The sequence below is a fragment of the Nerophis lumbriciformis genome, linkage group LG10 (assembly GCF_033978685.3).
Source record: "Nerophis lumbriciformis linkage group LG10, RoL_Nlum_v2.1, whole genome shotgun sequence".
NCBI classification, from domain to species: domain Eukaryota; kingdom Metazoa; phylum Chordata; class Actinopteri; order Syngnathiformes; family Syngnathidae; genus Nerophis; species Nerophis lumbriciformis.
In genome coordinates this window covers 23,790,870-23,808,191 of record NC_084557.2, presented here as the reverse complement: position 1 = coordinate 23,808,191, position 17,322 = coordinate 23,790,870, and the positions used below count along the sequence as shown (strand labels likewise).

The 17,322-nt window shown below is 36.1% G+C and overlaps 1 protein-coding gene across 2 annotated transcripts in view; it reads right to left on the bottom strand.

The window, feature by feature from the left end:
• The window catches only part of rassf7a (Ras association domain family member 7a), a 68,870-nt gene extending 55,427 nt beyond the window's left edge, over positions 1 to 13,443 (bottom strand). The window contains exons 1-2 of one of the 2 annotated variants that reach the window (XM_061969992.1): positions 13,306 to 13,443; positions 8,577 to 8,695 (exon numbers count right to left, since the gene is read on the bottom strand). The gene's annotated coding sequence lies outside the window, so the exon portion shown is untranslated. The remainder of the gene's footprint in view (positions 1 to 8,576; positions 8,696 to 13,305) is intronic. The other variant, XM_061969994.2, reaches the window with a different exon arrangement.
• Between the last annotated feature and the right edge of the window lie 3,879 nt (positions 13,444 to 17,322).

The following is a 17,322-nucleotide window of genomic DNA, read 5'->3' as shown; positions in this document are numbered from 1 at the left end:
CATTCCTTAAAGCATCCCCTTAGTCCTCTCCTTTTTAGCAGTTATTCATGTTTTTCGTAATGTGATTTATGTAACTAAGAAGTTGATGTAGCTTGCTTATCCAAGATTCAGTCAGTCATTAGTAATTGTTTCAACGTCTTTAGTTATACCAGTAGTGTTCCTCAAGATTCCATTTAGGTCCTCTCTTTTTTATCATTTGGGCTATTCAACTGGTGGCTCGCGAGTACTGTTCAAAAAACTTTTGAGAGACTCACATTTTTGCAGCAGATTCTTAAAAACACTAGAGTGCTGTCCTAGGCATAAACTTTGACTAGATTTTTGCAGAAGGTCCGTGAAAACAGCAGAGTGATCCTGTAATGTTGACAAAGTGAATAGACCAAAACCAAATGTCTACTGTAGAAGATGCGGGTTCTTTGGAATTTCCAAAATATGACTAATAGTGAAGGGAGAAGTCCGGTCCCTAGGTCTTTAGCTTTCTGGAAATGTGGCTTCCAAAACAATTTAGTTGAGTATCCCTCCTGTAGTTTGGACTTTGTCATTGTGGTTAAGCAATGGCTATTGCATCTGTTGTGTAGCTAGCTATGCCTTGTGTATCATTATGACGTTCAGCAGGGTAATTACACTGCTGAAATGTAAATAAACTGCATCTCATATTGAGAACAAAAACATTCCAGAAGACAATTCAGGTCTTGGAAGAAAATCTATTGCATAATATCATCCCTTGAATAAAACAATTTTGAGGTAAATCAGAGGGCATAAAGATGTCATGGAAAAAAGAAAAAAAGGCAAGGCTACAACAGTAGTAGTGTATGGCTACACAAAAATATATTTTTTCTCTCGACATTTTTTCCAACCATGTAATATACATGTACATGCCAGACCAGTAGATGGTGATGAGCCACACATGCAAACCAGCTGCTCCTACCTCCTGGACAAAACCATCTGTTGAGCAGGCTTTGTCAGCATGTATTTGATAAGTGAGTTAAGATTCAAATACGAGTGACACGGTCATAGATACGATGCAGTAAATCTACATTTTCTCTGGGAAGCATTGCAAGTGTTGTACAGCAGCATTGTATACTGATACTACTGCTTTTACTGTGACATATTTGTACATGCCCAAACTGAACATTGCAAGGGCATTCCATACATGTTCACAGACCACCCGTTTTTAAATGTTTGTATTTGTGCAATGTGTCATGTACGCTAACAGTCAAAGCAACATTGTTTTTGGTGATGTCAGTTAAAATGTGCTCATGTAAACAGAGAGAGAAAATAAAGAGAACACTTGGGCCATATTCTCGTCACGGCCAATTTGTCTTTCTCTTCGTTTTTACAAAGAACCAGTCGAGACTGGCTTTACGACCACTAACAACAGGTGTACATTTTGCGTAGCTGCATTTAAAGTTTGACCTGGATTTGTACCAATATGGAAAGATATTTCGTCAAAGCAATGTTTTATGTAGCTCACAAGCTACTGTCATCCATTGTTTCTACATCTTCTTTCCATCATAGCTAAGCCTATTTTTGGCAATATGCAAAGTTTTCAGTGCAAAAACATTTAAGACAGTCTGAGCACACACACTCAGCAAAGTTAGGTTATTATAATTCATCAAACAAAATAATAAAAAATAGAGATAAAAATTAGACAAAGTAGTAGCAAATAGGATTTTAAATAATACATAGACATAACCACATAAATCCGGTTTCTCGTAGCTCTGGATTAAATCACATTTTAAACCAAAATTTACTGAAATGGCTTTCTCAGACATGGATTAAAATAGGCTCAGATTTGTCCGAGTATTGAGTTTAATAATCTCCTTTCTTGAAGGGAGACTAGAGCTAATTCAGGTCTAAATCAAGACTTAAGTTAAACCCGTCCAGTTGCAGGTTTCCCTTCAGAGTAAAGGTTGTACATGCATCACGGCGCATAGTAAGGATGAATTACATTGTCATGAAACACAACAATTAAGCAGCACTTCTTACTTCTTTAGATGAGGCTGGAGGTCGGTGTAGTGAACGTTGCTGGTTAATACAACAAATAACAGAATATGTTAGTTTATGGGAACTACAACGGAAATAACCATGGCAGATTCATACAAGGTGTCAAACTGCTTGTTTAAAACAAGGAAAAATGGTTGTTTTATAAATATATCCACAATGCATCAATTCAAAATTGCTCTATATTGGGAAGGCAAAAACACAAAAATGGTAGTAACAGGCAAGAAAAGTGGATTTTGCATATTATGACACCTTCAAAAGTAGTTTTTTTTGCTTTCAATAAAAACACTGATTTGTCATAAAAATGTGGAAAATTACTTTAGATTTTAATTTTTTTGATATAGAACTGCGCCATAGCCAATTATGCAAACTATACGATGATGTGATACATCACCCGGGCCCCTGTAAAAAAGACATGCCCTGGTTTTACTTATACCCTGAACGCCAAACCGGCCCATAGGGTTTAGTTGGATCCAAACAAATCAAACCATAGATATGTGTCTATTCCAAAGGGCTTGCAAAAATGTCAACATATTCACGATAAAAGTATGCCACATTATTTGGAGAATGCATACAAATAGCACTACGATCACTGGTACCAAAACATCTAAAGTACTTGCCTGTGTTGGGGGTAGAACTGCGAATTTAACCATGACCGAAACAAAAACAACAGTGAGTGGAGACACTCGATCAACAGGAAATGTGGGTTAGAGGCCTGTGAGCAGTCAGGTGGTAACAGGTCAGGGGTCAGAGGTGGACAAAAGCTGCGTAAGCCCAGCACAGAGCATGGCAGAGGCCCCCGGACGTCCCTCACTGACTGTCTGTCTCCCTTTACTTCTACCGCCCTCATGCATTAGTGCTCTTGTTTGACATTGCGTTCTTGCATCAGTTTTTCTTTTGTGGTCCTTCAGCATATCTGTCTTCTGTCCATTTACGCCGTACATTGTTTACAATACGATTGCCACAGAGTGTCTGCAAGAAAAGGACTAACCAAACACCTGCAGGAGTAACATCAGTTAAAAGCTTTCGCCGCACCAGCATCATCATCATCCCTTTCCCTGTGTGGCTTTACCGGATCAAAGCGGTAGAAAATGGATGGATGGAAGATGTAGCTGTGTTACAGTGAGAAAGTCCTTTGTAGCTTGAACCCTTGCACAATGTACACTTAAGACAGACAAACAGAAAAAGATGTGTGCGCCCAAATGCACACACACAGACATGATGACAAAAGTGCATATTGTGGTTGGATCTCTCTAATCATACCATACCAACAACATACGCTCCATTCTAAAGCAGAAAATGTATGCAAAACAGATTCACAACAATTGCAAGCTTAAAGACCTGTTGAATTTAAAGAGTACATCGCCATCTTCATCAGGGTTGGAGTGTGTGTGCTGGAGTGGGCTTGTGCGTGAGACTGAATTAATGATGTGTGACTGTTTTGGCAGATGTGCTAGATTACTAATCAGCTCTTTGTACGAGGGCCATATGTGCGTGGGTGTGTGCATCCCTCTGTCATATGCCATGCATGAATATCATACATCAGCAGATAAAGTATGTTAGGGTTGTCTGGTCAGCAGTGGTGACATCATGGCAGCTGATCAGATGCTACTACAAACCATTTTGTAGTAGCACAGTAACATTGGTGCCAGTTTGGTCTTGATTGCAGCAGTGACAGGAAAACAGACTTTGTTCAATGACACATTTTAGGTCATGTTTGTTGACTTTATGAAAATAAAGTGATTTATACAGTATGTTATATTATAAATCTTGTATGTATACTGTATATTTTTAACGCTGGCAATACGTGGTAGAAAATGAATGGATGGATGGAATACTTTAGTACTTAAAGCTTCACACAAATCAGGATTTTGAGGGCTGATCACTAGTAAGTTTAAATACTAAGTTATAACCAATGCAATCACATGAGTGAGTAATATACTTACTTACAGACCTTGCTTATTTACTTCAAATATTTATGTTCTGTTTATTGGGTATGGACAAAAAGCATTCTTAACCATTTATGACCATTTTTCCTATGCTGAATAATGTTGGAAAAATAATATAATTGTGACCTCGAGCGAAAAATTGCCGTTGCGATTTGATACATGATTTTAGGTTTTTATTTTCGTTTTTTTAATGATTTTGATACAACTAACAAGTTTTTTTCAATTAGCTGCACCTAATGTATGCAATTAATTAAAAGACGCGTGACTTGTAAAAGATAACATTTCTATACAATACAAAATGACTATACACTATAATTTAAAAACACTATATTCTGTATATAATAACTTTGTTTTTATAATAAACTGCATACATCTCAAGCTGTGTCCAGTAAATCTGCATTACTCTCCTCGTGGCCGATATGCTCGGATTCCTTAGACTCCATACAGACCGCGCCTGCGCTCTTGTAATTGGTCAGGGGTCTGCACTGTACAGGTATTGTATTATGTTAGACTTGATATTGAAAGTAATGGGCTAGTAATGTTATTCATGTGTGTTTCTAAATTGCAAAGGTCAGTGAAGGCACCATAGACATACCTTGTGCTGACAATGACTTGTAGAAAACAAGAAAGTGTGCAGTGTGTTTTGGTACACATATATATGACGTTGCTTGCGATTATGCTGTCGGACATGTTTTTGGCACAGATTGTAGCTGACAGTAGTAACCTGGTATTGTTTGTCAGTAAACGTCCCTATGTCTCTGTTGAGATGCTAATGTATGAACTATTACCCTTTGTATAACTTCCGCATTATGATTGACTAAGGACCTAGATTGCATATGGCTTGTGTTTTATTTGTCTAATTCATTAGATTAGATTATATTAGATTAGATAGCATCTTATTGATTTCCTGGGCGTGTGCCCTGAGGGAAATTAAGGATTATTGCATTAGGAAAATTAAGTTCCCCAACATGTTTGTTTCATTCAAAATATTGAAAGCTGTGTACGGCGCTGTTCATAATGTACAGTAACTGATTGGTATGATGAACTAGATGTTAATTGTATCAAAATTAATTAATACATTTTTTTTTCTAATTACCATCCGAATCCATTAGTACCAATTAAATCATTGTAAGATTTACTAGTACTGTAGTAGTAAATACTAGTGAACATACTGTATAATCTAAATGCAAGTATGCAAATATTGAAATTTCTAAATTATCACAGAATGCAATAAAACAACACTATAAGTACATCCTATAATTTCCCTGGATTTATAAAGCATGTATATACATAATAGAAATCAATCTGTCCAGTGTCAAAATGTCAGAGACAGGTGTGCTTCTCTCCAAAGCTGCATTTTTTTTTCCTGTTGTATGGTCTTTAATTATAGTTTTTCTGTTTGTGCCATCACGGTAACACCTCTGTGGTGGCATTCTTACAAAACAACAAAAAAAGCCTAAGAAAAAACAAAATACACTTGTGAAGATTTATTTAGATGCCACTGAGCCAAAAACTTGAGGTATATGCGAGGTATGAGGTATTGCAATAATGTCATGTGACTTCTTAATCTTTGTGCAACTTTTGAGTTTTTCCACCCAAAAATTAGGTTAAATTCCGAATAGTAAAAACTTAGTCGAGTTGTACTTTAGAGCTTAAGAGTGTTCACATTTCAAGTAAATCAAAAGGGTAATTCTCATCTCTAAACTTATTTGTATTATATTGACTTTTTTAAATTAAGAATGGTTGCTTTTGCTTTGGATTCAAAATACCTTCAAGTTCAATTGAACCTACCAGCATATATTCATTGACAGTACAAACAATCAGGACAGGAACTAGTAAATTACAAAGTACATTTTGTGTTTCATTACAGTGCAAAGTCCTTTCTACCCGTATTTTTTTTTTTACTATATAAACCGATAAAATGTACTGTACTTGCAATTCAGCTCTTTTATTAGAATAACCCTGCTCAGAGACAAAATAGCACATGGTATTCACTTAGACTCTCCACCTGCTTGAGGTGGTCGAAGGTCAACAATTTGACTCTGATGATGTTTGTTTACAGAGACACAAATAAAGCATGTAGCATGCACATGTTGGGATATTTATAGATTTTAAAAATACCACATACATATGAAAATTCTGATAGGGGAATAACGGTACGCCATTGTTGCTTGTCATTAGTAACAGGTAGAATTGCAATAATTACAATTCTCAAACTATCCAGACAAGTGCAACAGTAACAGTTTGCATGATCTGAATTATTACATATTTTTTTAGTAAATTAAAGTTCGTTATTGCATAAAGTGCAATGTAAATACTTTCAGTTTATAACCCATTTCATGAACTCTGCTGAACAATTCTAAAACAATGCTTTAGTCTCATTGACTTGTCTTTGTCCGTGTACATATTTCACCAGGAGGGCACATTATTCCCAAAAAAGACACTATTGATGGAAGACGGTTTCAAGAGCTGGTTTCTCCTTAGCATCACAAATATCCCCATAGGAGCCAAAGGCTGGACTGCATTGTATTAGTTTACTGAGTCGATACATGATTGTATCGCAAGGTAGTTATACTCCTCTGCGTCTCACGCAATGTAGTTACGAATACATTGCAACCTTACTTTCTAATTCACAAAGAAGCAGCAAATATATCCCACCAAAATCCCAATCTTAATAGAGTAAGCGTCTCGTGCTTCCTTGCAACACAGGCCGTCTTTCAGCGAGGGTCAAGTGTCCACAAACAGATGCCGGCTGTATGAGCAGAAGCTCCTCACATTCAAGAGTGCACCTGACAGGAGGGGCAGGGAGTGTGCATCTCGTGCTGCCAAGCAACCAAAGACCAATGCAAGCACCTGGTTGGTGAAGCCCAAGAAGTGGAGAAAAAGAGGGTACCACTTCAGAATGGTTACCATGCCAAAGAAATTCACACTAAGTGTCGGGATTCACAAACAACAAATGAGGCGCTTGTGGCATGAACAAAAACAAGGTGCTGTTTTAATCCAACAAAACAAAAGCCTTGACGTTGTTCTCTCACCACGGCTTCCTATGTACTTTATCCTGTTATATATATATGTAATGGGTCTCTGGGTGCAGGACCCCGGGGGTCATTTGCGGCCTGTGGCTCATTTTTACTGGGCAATGAAACAAATTAGGCAAAAAGGCAAAATGAAAAAGAGAAAAAAGTGAAATGTTCATAGTAACACAAAGCTTTGACTTAAAATAAAATAATATTATATATTTATAATAGGACTGTCAAAAAGATCGAGTTAACTCATGTGATTCCATCCATCCATTTTCTACCGCTTATCCCTTTCGGGGTCGCGGGGGGTGTTGGAGCTTATCTCAGCTGCTTTCGGGCAGAAGGCGGGTTATACCCTGGACAAGTCGCCACCTCATCGCAGGGCCAACACAGATAGACAGACAACATTCACACTCACATTCACACACTAGGGCCAATTTAGTGATGCCAATCAACCTATTCCCAGGTGCATGTTTTTGGAGGTGGGAGGAAGCCGGAGTACCCGGAGAGAACCCACGCAGTCACGGGGAGAACCTGCAAACTCCACACAGAAAGCTCCCGAGCCCGGTATCGAACTCAGGACCTTCGTATCGTGAGGCACATGCACTAAATCCTGTGCCACCGTGCTCATGTGATTAAATAACAAAGAATAATCATGTAAATACGCATACTAATCATGAAATTGATTTGGATGTGATCAGGCCATGTCAATGAAAACTGTGTGTTAGTGCAAAGATGACTGAGAAGAGTAAATTTAAAACATTTCACTTCAATATAAACCCGAATGGGACCTTAGATAAAACTGTTACCAAGTTATGAGTGGAGGCTAAATACATTTTAAAAATCACTTTAAAATACATCCAGATGGGCCTTTAGATAAAACTGTTTGAGCAAATAATTGACGTGAATTCAAGTTAAACGTTTAAAAAAATGTTTCCGTATGACATTCTGAAAATAAAATTGCATTTGTGTCCAATTATTGGGGTATTTTTTTTAAGTTAATTTAAATTATGCAACCAAGTAATGACCTGTAATTAATCACGATTAATCCAAATTCAAATGTGTGAATAATCTGATTTTAAAAATGTATCATTTGACACCACTATTTTAAAAGTAACTCTTTATTTTTGTTTAGCTTTGTTACAAAATAAATATGTATGAAATATCAAAGTGGCCCTTGGCTTCCTTTGATCTTTCGGTATGCAGCCCCCAGGGTAAAATATTTGGTCACCCATGATTTAGGTCTAGCAAAGTTTTAGAACTCTGTGCCATAGCAGAACAAATGGATTTGTCCCAAAAACAAACGAGCACCCCTTTGGGGAAAAAATTGTTATCAGCTTAATAATCACCATACATCATACGTTTAATAGCACATGGCCCAAAAGCAAAATGTTGCACAGCAAATTCAGTTGTTCTGTTATCCTGATGCCTATTAAAACTTTATTGGAACAATATAATAACAAGCATCCATTCATGAATAAAACAATACTTAAGATTAGCTGTAATATAACCCTGTGCTGTTTTCAGTTTAGTACATTTTTCAACAAATGGAGACAATGTGTCCAACTACATAAGAAACCAAGTGGCCCTTTATTTTTTCACTCACCTTTCAGCCTGACTCTCTCCGAGAGTCTTCTGCCTGGCGAAAAAGGAGAAGTGGAAGAGGAAGAAGAAGAGCGAGACAAGCCTGCTACTGTCTGTGTGCGCTACCTGATCCACCACCACCTACGGACAGACGGACATGGTCACAGCAATGCAGAAGAGGAGGGGGCGGCTGCAGAGTAAAGTGAAGTGGTGCCGCCATTCCGCGTCACCCTGGCAACCAACGCTCTTTCAAAGAAATCATCCAATAGTAAACACAGGCGATTGTTTTCAGACAAAAAGTCACATGACTGCTCCTACACCACTCCCCAAATTGCAGAGTTGAGAATGAAGGGGGGGAGACAGGCGTTGTGTTTGTGACTGGAGACTTTAGACAAGGAGGAAAAAAATGAAAGTTAAAAATATAAGATTACACTTGAAAACTTACTTAGTTCTATAATTAAATTACAGCACCCATCATAATACAGAATACAAAGTTTGTGTGTGTGTGTACGTGCGTGGTAAATAATCTTAAACTACAGTAAAGTTGGATATTAAAGTCCAAGCATCAAGTATACCAAAAATGTTATAGTGTCTTAAATGTATTCCCAAACATACTGCTCTCCTGTTAACATGCAACTGTTTTTGGAATTTTGCTTATCATTCATAATCTTTGTGTGAGACAAAAACACATAGATGATTAGATAACACTTTGTCATTACACTTAAGAAGTACAACAAAATAAAATGTTCAGCACAGACCCGTTCAAGCGCAGACAGACATTGTACGGGGTAGACAGAACAGGAATGCTGGAAAAGGTGGAAAAGGCATTGGGTGACTGCGTTTCCCTTGAGCCAAGAGAGAAAGAATTTACGTCTATCTTTTTTGTGCGGTCTAGATAGTAAAAAAAAATTGCGAGCAAGGCGCAGCTAACAATGCAGGTAATGGGATTAATTTAGTTCGCCTCTAAAGCACTTTAAAAAATATCCAGAAACGCTACGTTTACATACTGTGACCTAACCAAGATATAAGGCATTGTTATTGTAAGAGGTAACACAGAGGAACTACTTTTCTGGCATTGTGAAACATCACCTTGCTCACACTGCTCCTCTGACCAATAGTGAGTCGCCGGCTACCAGCTAGTTTGAGCTAATAACGTTGGTTGCCACACGCCATAAAATAAAACAAGTTTGAGCTACTTCTGCTGCTGCTGTATTGCCTTTGATTTAGGAAAAGTTCATGTAAATTGTAAATCATGCCTCACCTGTATCGTAGAAGATTGTGGCACCAAGCCGGGAAGTTGGTCAACTTTAAAAAAATTTAAAAAAAATGGCTCTGAACTTGGCTTTAAACAAATGGAACACAGCATAAAACCATTGCAACATTGCTAGGAAGCATTTTTTTATCTGATGTGTGAAGATTATTTTGAATTTAGCAGGTAAAGAAAGATGCAACATCCCATCCGTCGGCATCTCAGTGAGAGCTGACATTGTGAGTCACTTCTTTATGTTCTTATTTGAAACATTTAGCGCATAGGAAGAAATGCGACCATTAGCAACGAGCGCTACCGTTGCTCTGCACTCTGTGAAATCAATGCACCCAGGAAAGACGTTACGGTAATGCTTAAAATGAGTAAAATACTGTAAATATTACAGGTTATTATGAATGTGTCATTTACTACATTACATACACACTTACATACAACCTGTACTGTATAAAAAACATTGTCGGATTAGATCGTATTGTTAGCTGCCTTTTACGAGCTGTTTTTTACTATTTAGTATCCACAGAAAAGGGAAAGACATGGGTTCTTGTTTCACATAAGGATTGTGGATCCATCCATCCATCCATTTTCTACTGCTTGTCCCTCTCGGATGAAGGGCAAAATTCCAAAAAGAGTTCAGTTCTCCTTTAAAGCAAACAATGTGAATCATGATTATTTTTAGTATTGACATTGCAATCCTCAATTTTGCGTTCGCTGGCTAGGCTGAGCTGGCTCTAATGTCCTGGCCAGCAAGGCGCACTCAGGGACGGGGACACTGAGAAGAGCCTTTAAAAAAAAAATTCATCTGCATTTAGAAATTGGCTTGCATGTATTCCTTTTTTGAGCAGCCTTATTATCTCCTGTACTCTGTGTAGTCAACCAAATTATAATTCCTATCCGACTGTTAACACAATGTACTGTACTTCCTCTGCAATATAATTGTGCACTTCAACACACATGCATTTCCTCTAGCCAGTGCAATATTGCACTCCAGGTCGAGCAGGCATATAGCAACTGAAAATTGTCCAATCTATGTATGAATGTGACGAGAAAGCAGACACATTTTGTAATGAAACCACGACCAGTGTTGTTCTATTAACGTGATAAGCTCATTCTGCAAATATTACAGAAAATATTCTCACTGTTATTCACAGTATCCTCAATAAACTCCATAGAGCTACGAGTTACAAAAACTAGATATGATAAAGATAAAGATAAAGGAATAAATTGAACTGAAGCATCACTCCAGCATCAAAACACTTGTCTACCCTATTCAACTTGACCAAAAACAGATACAGTAAATCCTCCTCCTATGAAACATCTGCTAAAGACATACTCTGTTAAGTGGGCAAGAAACCATGACGACAAGTCAGGAACAGACGAGAAATGTGGGAAGTAATAATACAAACTCATAATGAAGGCAAATACAAGAACCAATGAAATAAGAAAAAAAAGAAACACAGTTTCTAACAATAGTACAATTGGTAGCAGTCATGCATATATGAGTGCAATGCAACTTTAGGCAGTCTTCAATATGAGTAAAATATTAAATGTACTTGTCATGCGCCTAAATGTAATTGTCATGCGCCTAATAGGTCGAATGCAACTGAAACAAACTCATGTTGTGGGTATGGATCATATTCAAAATAGAATGATCAAATCTATCCATCTAAATACACTATGCAATACATTTCATTGAAATATTACAAAGTTGAAAAAAGAGCTGCAGCGAGCATGACGTCACACTTGGTTCACGCTGCTGCTGCTCCAGTTGGATTTTCTCTCCTTAAAAGCTGCCATTGTCCTCTTAATATTTACACATTTTGTAGCTCACTGCCTGCGGGTATATCAAGGATACATTAAAATATGTCTATATTGCAGCCATGCTGACTACGCCCAGATAATCACGTGTCTTGTCTACTTCATCACAATATCCGGTTTTGGCAACGTTGTTTTCGGTGCATCAAGAGTCAATAGCACACAAATAATCGGCTATATATACCCATTCATACTGGAAAGATCTGATGGTGGTAATGTTTTATGTTCATGTGGTTTTGATTTGATGATTACTTTTACCAAAATACCAAAAACACTGTCGATGACTAAAAGCGGATTGGCAAAGAATGAGTGTGTTGTGAAGTGTTGTTGTGTGTCTGAGAGTGAAGCACAGAGACATTTTTTTATAAGATTGGCAATAAAAGTTAAAAATAGCGTCGGTCTTTGTGTGATTTCCTGTGGAGGCTAAAATACATTATATTACTTTAATTTAAAACCCTATTTTCAAGCTGTGGCGGCTACGATTTTTCGTGGTGGTGTGCCACGTTTAGTTACATTAAGGGCAACCCTGTATTATGTGTTGCCTTTTGGTGCCATTATTACTCACTACTCCGAATATTATACACATGCACAATTCAACTCGATCAAGTATCGCCTAACCTAACCAGAAAGAAGGATGTTCTTTAATTGCTGATTTATTATTACTCGGGCTGTCAATGATACTTTTTTTTTTTTAAATCAGATTAATCACAGTCTAATTTTGTGATTAATCGTGATTAATCACAGGTTATTTAATTGCTTGCATAAATAAAATGTTCTTTAAAAAAATACCCTAAAATTTGGATACAAATTAAGGATGTAACGGTAAACGGTATAGTGATAAACCGAGATAAAATTCCTGAGAGTTAGCATAGTTTCTCTTGTTATATTCTTATTTTTACTGTTATATTTGTATTCTTATTGTTGCTTTTTATGTTTATTATTATTGTTATATTTTCCATTTTATTTCCATTTATACCCCCATTATTTACTTTTTAAATTTGATCTCAATTCTGTACACTGCTGCTGGAATTAGATAGTAGATAGTAATAGTAATCAATAAAGTACTATCTATCCAATACAGTCTATTTTTTCATTATTGAAAAGACGTCATTTATTAATGCATTGTAGGCAACACTGCGCAGTTCCTGAAAACAAAGTCAGGCGAATGCAAAGTCAGGCGCATGCGCACTAGCGTCGTTTGGCTTGAAAGTCTTGAAAAGAAAGAAAAAAAAAGAAAAATAAATATATATATATTTTTTTTAATTTATTTTATTTATTTATTTATTTTTATTTTTTAAATTTAATTGTATTTATTTTTTTATTGCCATTTCCCTATTGGGTGCTGGTTTATTTTTGTCGTTGTTCGTGTTGTACAAGTATATATTGCATCATATTGAGTGGCGTTTTTCATATTTTGTGACCTCGCAACTTGTGAATTAGCACACCCACCGTTAAAACACTGAGTAAAACAAACGCTGGTTTTAATAAACGCCAAATGTAAGTTTAACACCAATGAAGTATCTTTCAGTATCACAGTTATTCAAATTCGTCTGTGTGATGTTTATCTTGAGTCAGCAGGTGCACCACTTGTTGGCACACTCTCACCAAGCGAGGCGTGAGAACGGTTTTTCACGTAAGAACACACAAAGTGAAACAACTCAACAAAACTCACGTGAAGCATTCAGCAGCGGCGGAGCTTCGTGAAACATTATTAAAAGACTAACAGACGACTTTTGGCAGTCCACAGACATGGGTTGTCAAGCCATTCCGGAAAAGGTCATCATTGAGCATCCGGTCGGTATTTTCAAACTAAACGCCGACTGACGGCAATGGTTTATTTCGAATAATGTTATATTAAAGTACAGCACGTTTACACTTGAAAAACATGTCTGAAAATATGTATTAAAAAAAAAAAAAAAGAAAAAAAAGAAAAAAAGATCAAGTTTATTTATTTCTATACCTTTTAGTTTCAAAATTATAGTTTGACTTCCTGTGTTTAACTAATTGTTCAAAACAGTGTGATAGTATTAACAATAGCTTGTTTTCCCCCGATGGATTACGAAACCGAAATATAATAAATCAACTGATAAACACTGTATAATAAACCAGTACTTGTTGTCAAAGACATCAAAGACTTGGACAAATATAAAGTTGACAATGCTTCGACAACGACGATGATCAATCAATCAATCAATCAATGTTTATTTATATAGCCCTAAATCACAAGTGTCTCAAAGGGCTGCACAAGCCACAACTACATCCTCGGTACAGAGCCCACATAAGGGCAAGGAAAAACTCACCCCAGTGGGACGTCGGTGTGAATGACTATGAGAAATGATAATGGAGTCTGACAAAAAACAAACACCTAAATTCAACACCAACACTATTATGTTCCAAGGGACCACCAAACAAGAAGACCTAGCTGGATTCAGAAGTGCATCCACCTACACTTATAGAAATTATTGAAACAGCTTTAAAGACTGCTGAACAAGAAAATATGGATCTGAAAAACTTCTGCAACAAAGACCATAAAAGCCAAGATTTGGAGAATCATATAAATCCAGACATAATTTTTTTCTCCCACATCGGTAACAAATGTTCTTATTATACAGATGAACAATATAATAACAACATCAAATTATTATTAATTTTAACAGCAGAAGCTTGTACACAAATTATAACTACATGAAGCACTTTTTGGAACAATTCAACGAACCCTTCAAAGTGATTGCTGTCACAGAAACATGGAATGATGATTAAAAAAAGGAATAGATTTTGATCTGGAGGGATATGAACTAAACTACATCGACAGAACCAACAAAAACAGAAGAGGAATAGTGGTGCATATGATGAAGAACCCTGAACAACAAAGTGATAAAAAAAAACATGTCATTTGCTATTGATAACATCTTAGAATGCATAACCGTTGAAATATGTCTAGAAAAAATCAAAAACATATTCATCAGTTGTATATATAGATCACCTATGTCAAATATTGAAACGTTTGAAGACTGTATCAAGACACATTTCATGGACAATAGTCAAAAAATATTTTTTTACGTGGTGACTTGTTGAACCCTAATAAGCAAACGTCCATTGATGACTTCATTGATACAATGTACAGCATCAGTTTATATCCAAAAATCACAAAGCCAAGCAGAATCACAGGACAGTGTGCCACGCTTATTGATAATATTTTTACCAATGATTTTGATATTAACACTACAATTGGTCTACTTATTATAACCGACATTAGTGATCATCTGCCAGTTTTCACAATATATGGAAACTACAAAAAGAGGAACATGAGTGAAAAAAATACATTTTAAAGACTTTGCACAGAGAAGAGTATGATTGCTTTCAAAAATGAGCTAGAAAAGCAACATTGGGATCATGTGTGCAATAAAATGATGTTAATGAAGCATATGGTAAAAATTTAAAAACACGTTCATGATGCCTTATGACAAACATTGTCAATGGAAACAACTCAGTAGAAAGCAGAAAAAGAACAATCAACCATGGATGACAAAAGGATTGAAAAATACTTGCAATAAGAAGAATACATTTTACAGAGAATTTCTAACACAAAGATCTACAGGGGCGGAAAATAACTACAAAATGTATAAAACAAACTAACTAGCATACTACGAACATGTAAATAAATAAATGATAAATGGGTTATACTTGTATAGCGCTTTTCTACCTTCAAGGTACTCAAAGCGCTTTGACAGTATTTCCACATTCACCCATTCACACACACATTCACACACTGATGGCGGGAGCTGCCATGCAAGGCGCTAACCAGCAGCCATCAGGAGCAAGGGGTGAAGTGTCTTGCCCAAGGACACAACGGACGTGACTAGGATGGTAGAAGGTGGGGATTGAACCCCAGTAATAGAAAATAATATTACAGTCAATTATTAGACAGAAACAAAAACAATATGAGAGCAACGTGGGCATCCTCAATAGCCTTCTTAAAAATGGTGCTAAGAGGGATTATCCCCAATTCTTCTCAGAAGGGAACGTAAATAATGACAATGTAAAAGAAGTAGTTGAAAGTTTCAATCAATACTTTGTAAATTTTGGACCAAATTTGGAGGAAAGGACTCTAGACCCAGTTTCAACTGAGGACTATAATGACACCATAAATAGAAATCCCAACTCAATGTTCCTCACAAATGTGACATAAAAGGAAATAGTTAATATAATGAATAATTACAAATCCAAGACCTCAATTGATTGTAATGTAATTGATATGAAAACAATAAAAAATGTTATTGAAGAGATCTCAGGACCATTAATGTATATTAGTAACCTGTCATTTCAAACAGGCAAATTCCTAAACAAAATGAAAATAGCTAAAGTTGTACTGATTTATAAGGCAAGAGACAAACACCAATTTACAAATTATAGACCTGTTTCTTTACTGCCATAATTGTCTAAAATCATTGAAAAACTGATCAATAACAGATTAGAGTTTCATAAACAAAAACAGAATATTTACTGACAACCAATATGGATACAGAGCTAATATTTCAACTTCGATGGCTTTAATCGGAAATAACGGAAGAGATTACCAATGCAATAGAGTGTAAAACATGTACAGCGGCAATGTTTATGGATCTAACTAAAGTATTGGACACCATTAATCATTATATTTTAATTAAAAAACTAGAACGGTATGGTTTCAGAGGGCTGGTTTTGAACTGGGTAAGAAGCTATCTTAACCAACAGAAAGCAATACGTGAAGCTAGGCGAACACATGTCGCTAAATATATCCTGTGGCGTACAACAGGGATCAATACTGGGACCAAAATTGTTCAATCTTTATAAAAATGACATTTGTAAAGTTACAAAATACTTAAAGTTAGTACTAGTCGCAAATGACGCAACTGTGTTTTGTTCAGGAGAGAACACACGGAAGCTAATACAAATAATAAACAAATAAATTAACAAATAAAAAGATGGTTTGACAAAAACAGATTTTAAACCTCTGTAAAACTTAAATGTTATTTGGTAACAGTAGAAGAACACAAATACAAATAGAAGGAGTAAACATTGAAAAAGTAAATGGAATCCAATTTTTGGTTGTAATAATTGATGATAAAATGAATTGGAAATCTCATGTAAAAATATACAACATAAGGTGGCAATAAATACATCAATAATGAATAAAGGAAAATAAGTATTGGACCAAAAATTACTCCATATTCTTCACTGCTCGCTAGTGTTGCCATATCTGAGTTATTGTGCAGAAATATGGGTAAATAACTACAAAGGTACGCCTCATTGACGAACTGTGTTACAAAAAAGATCCATAAGAATAATTCATTAAGTTGGATATAGAGAATATTCAAACCCTTTTTTTTTTTAATCAAAAATATTGAAATTCAACGATATAGTGAATTTGAAAACAGCTAAAATTATGTACCACGTAAACTGTAACCTACCCAAGAATGTACAACAATTCTTCTCGACAAAAGAAATATGACCTCAAAGAAGAATATAACTTAAAACTAATTGTTTTCGCCCAAATAAGAGTTAGAGTGCAGCATTTAACTCTTAACTCCGCTGCAATAAGTTATTCTGAAAAACAGGCAATACGCCCATAAAACATGCTGTTAATGACATTGATCAACATTGTAACCACTCAACAGACTTTATGTGTGGTGTTGGTGATGTCCGACTG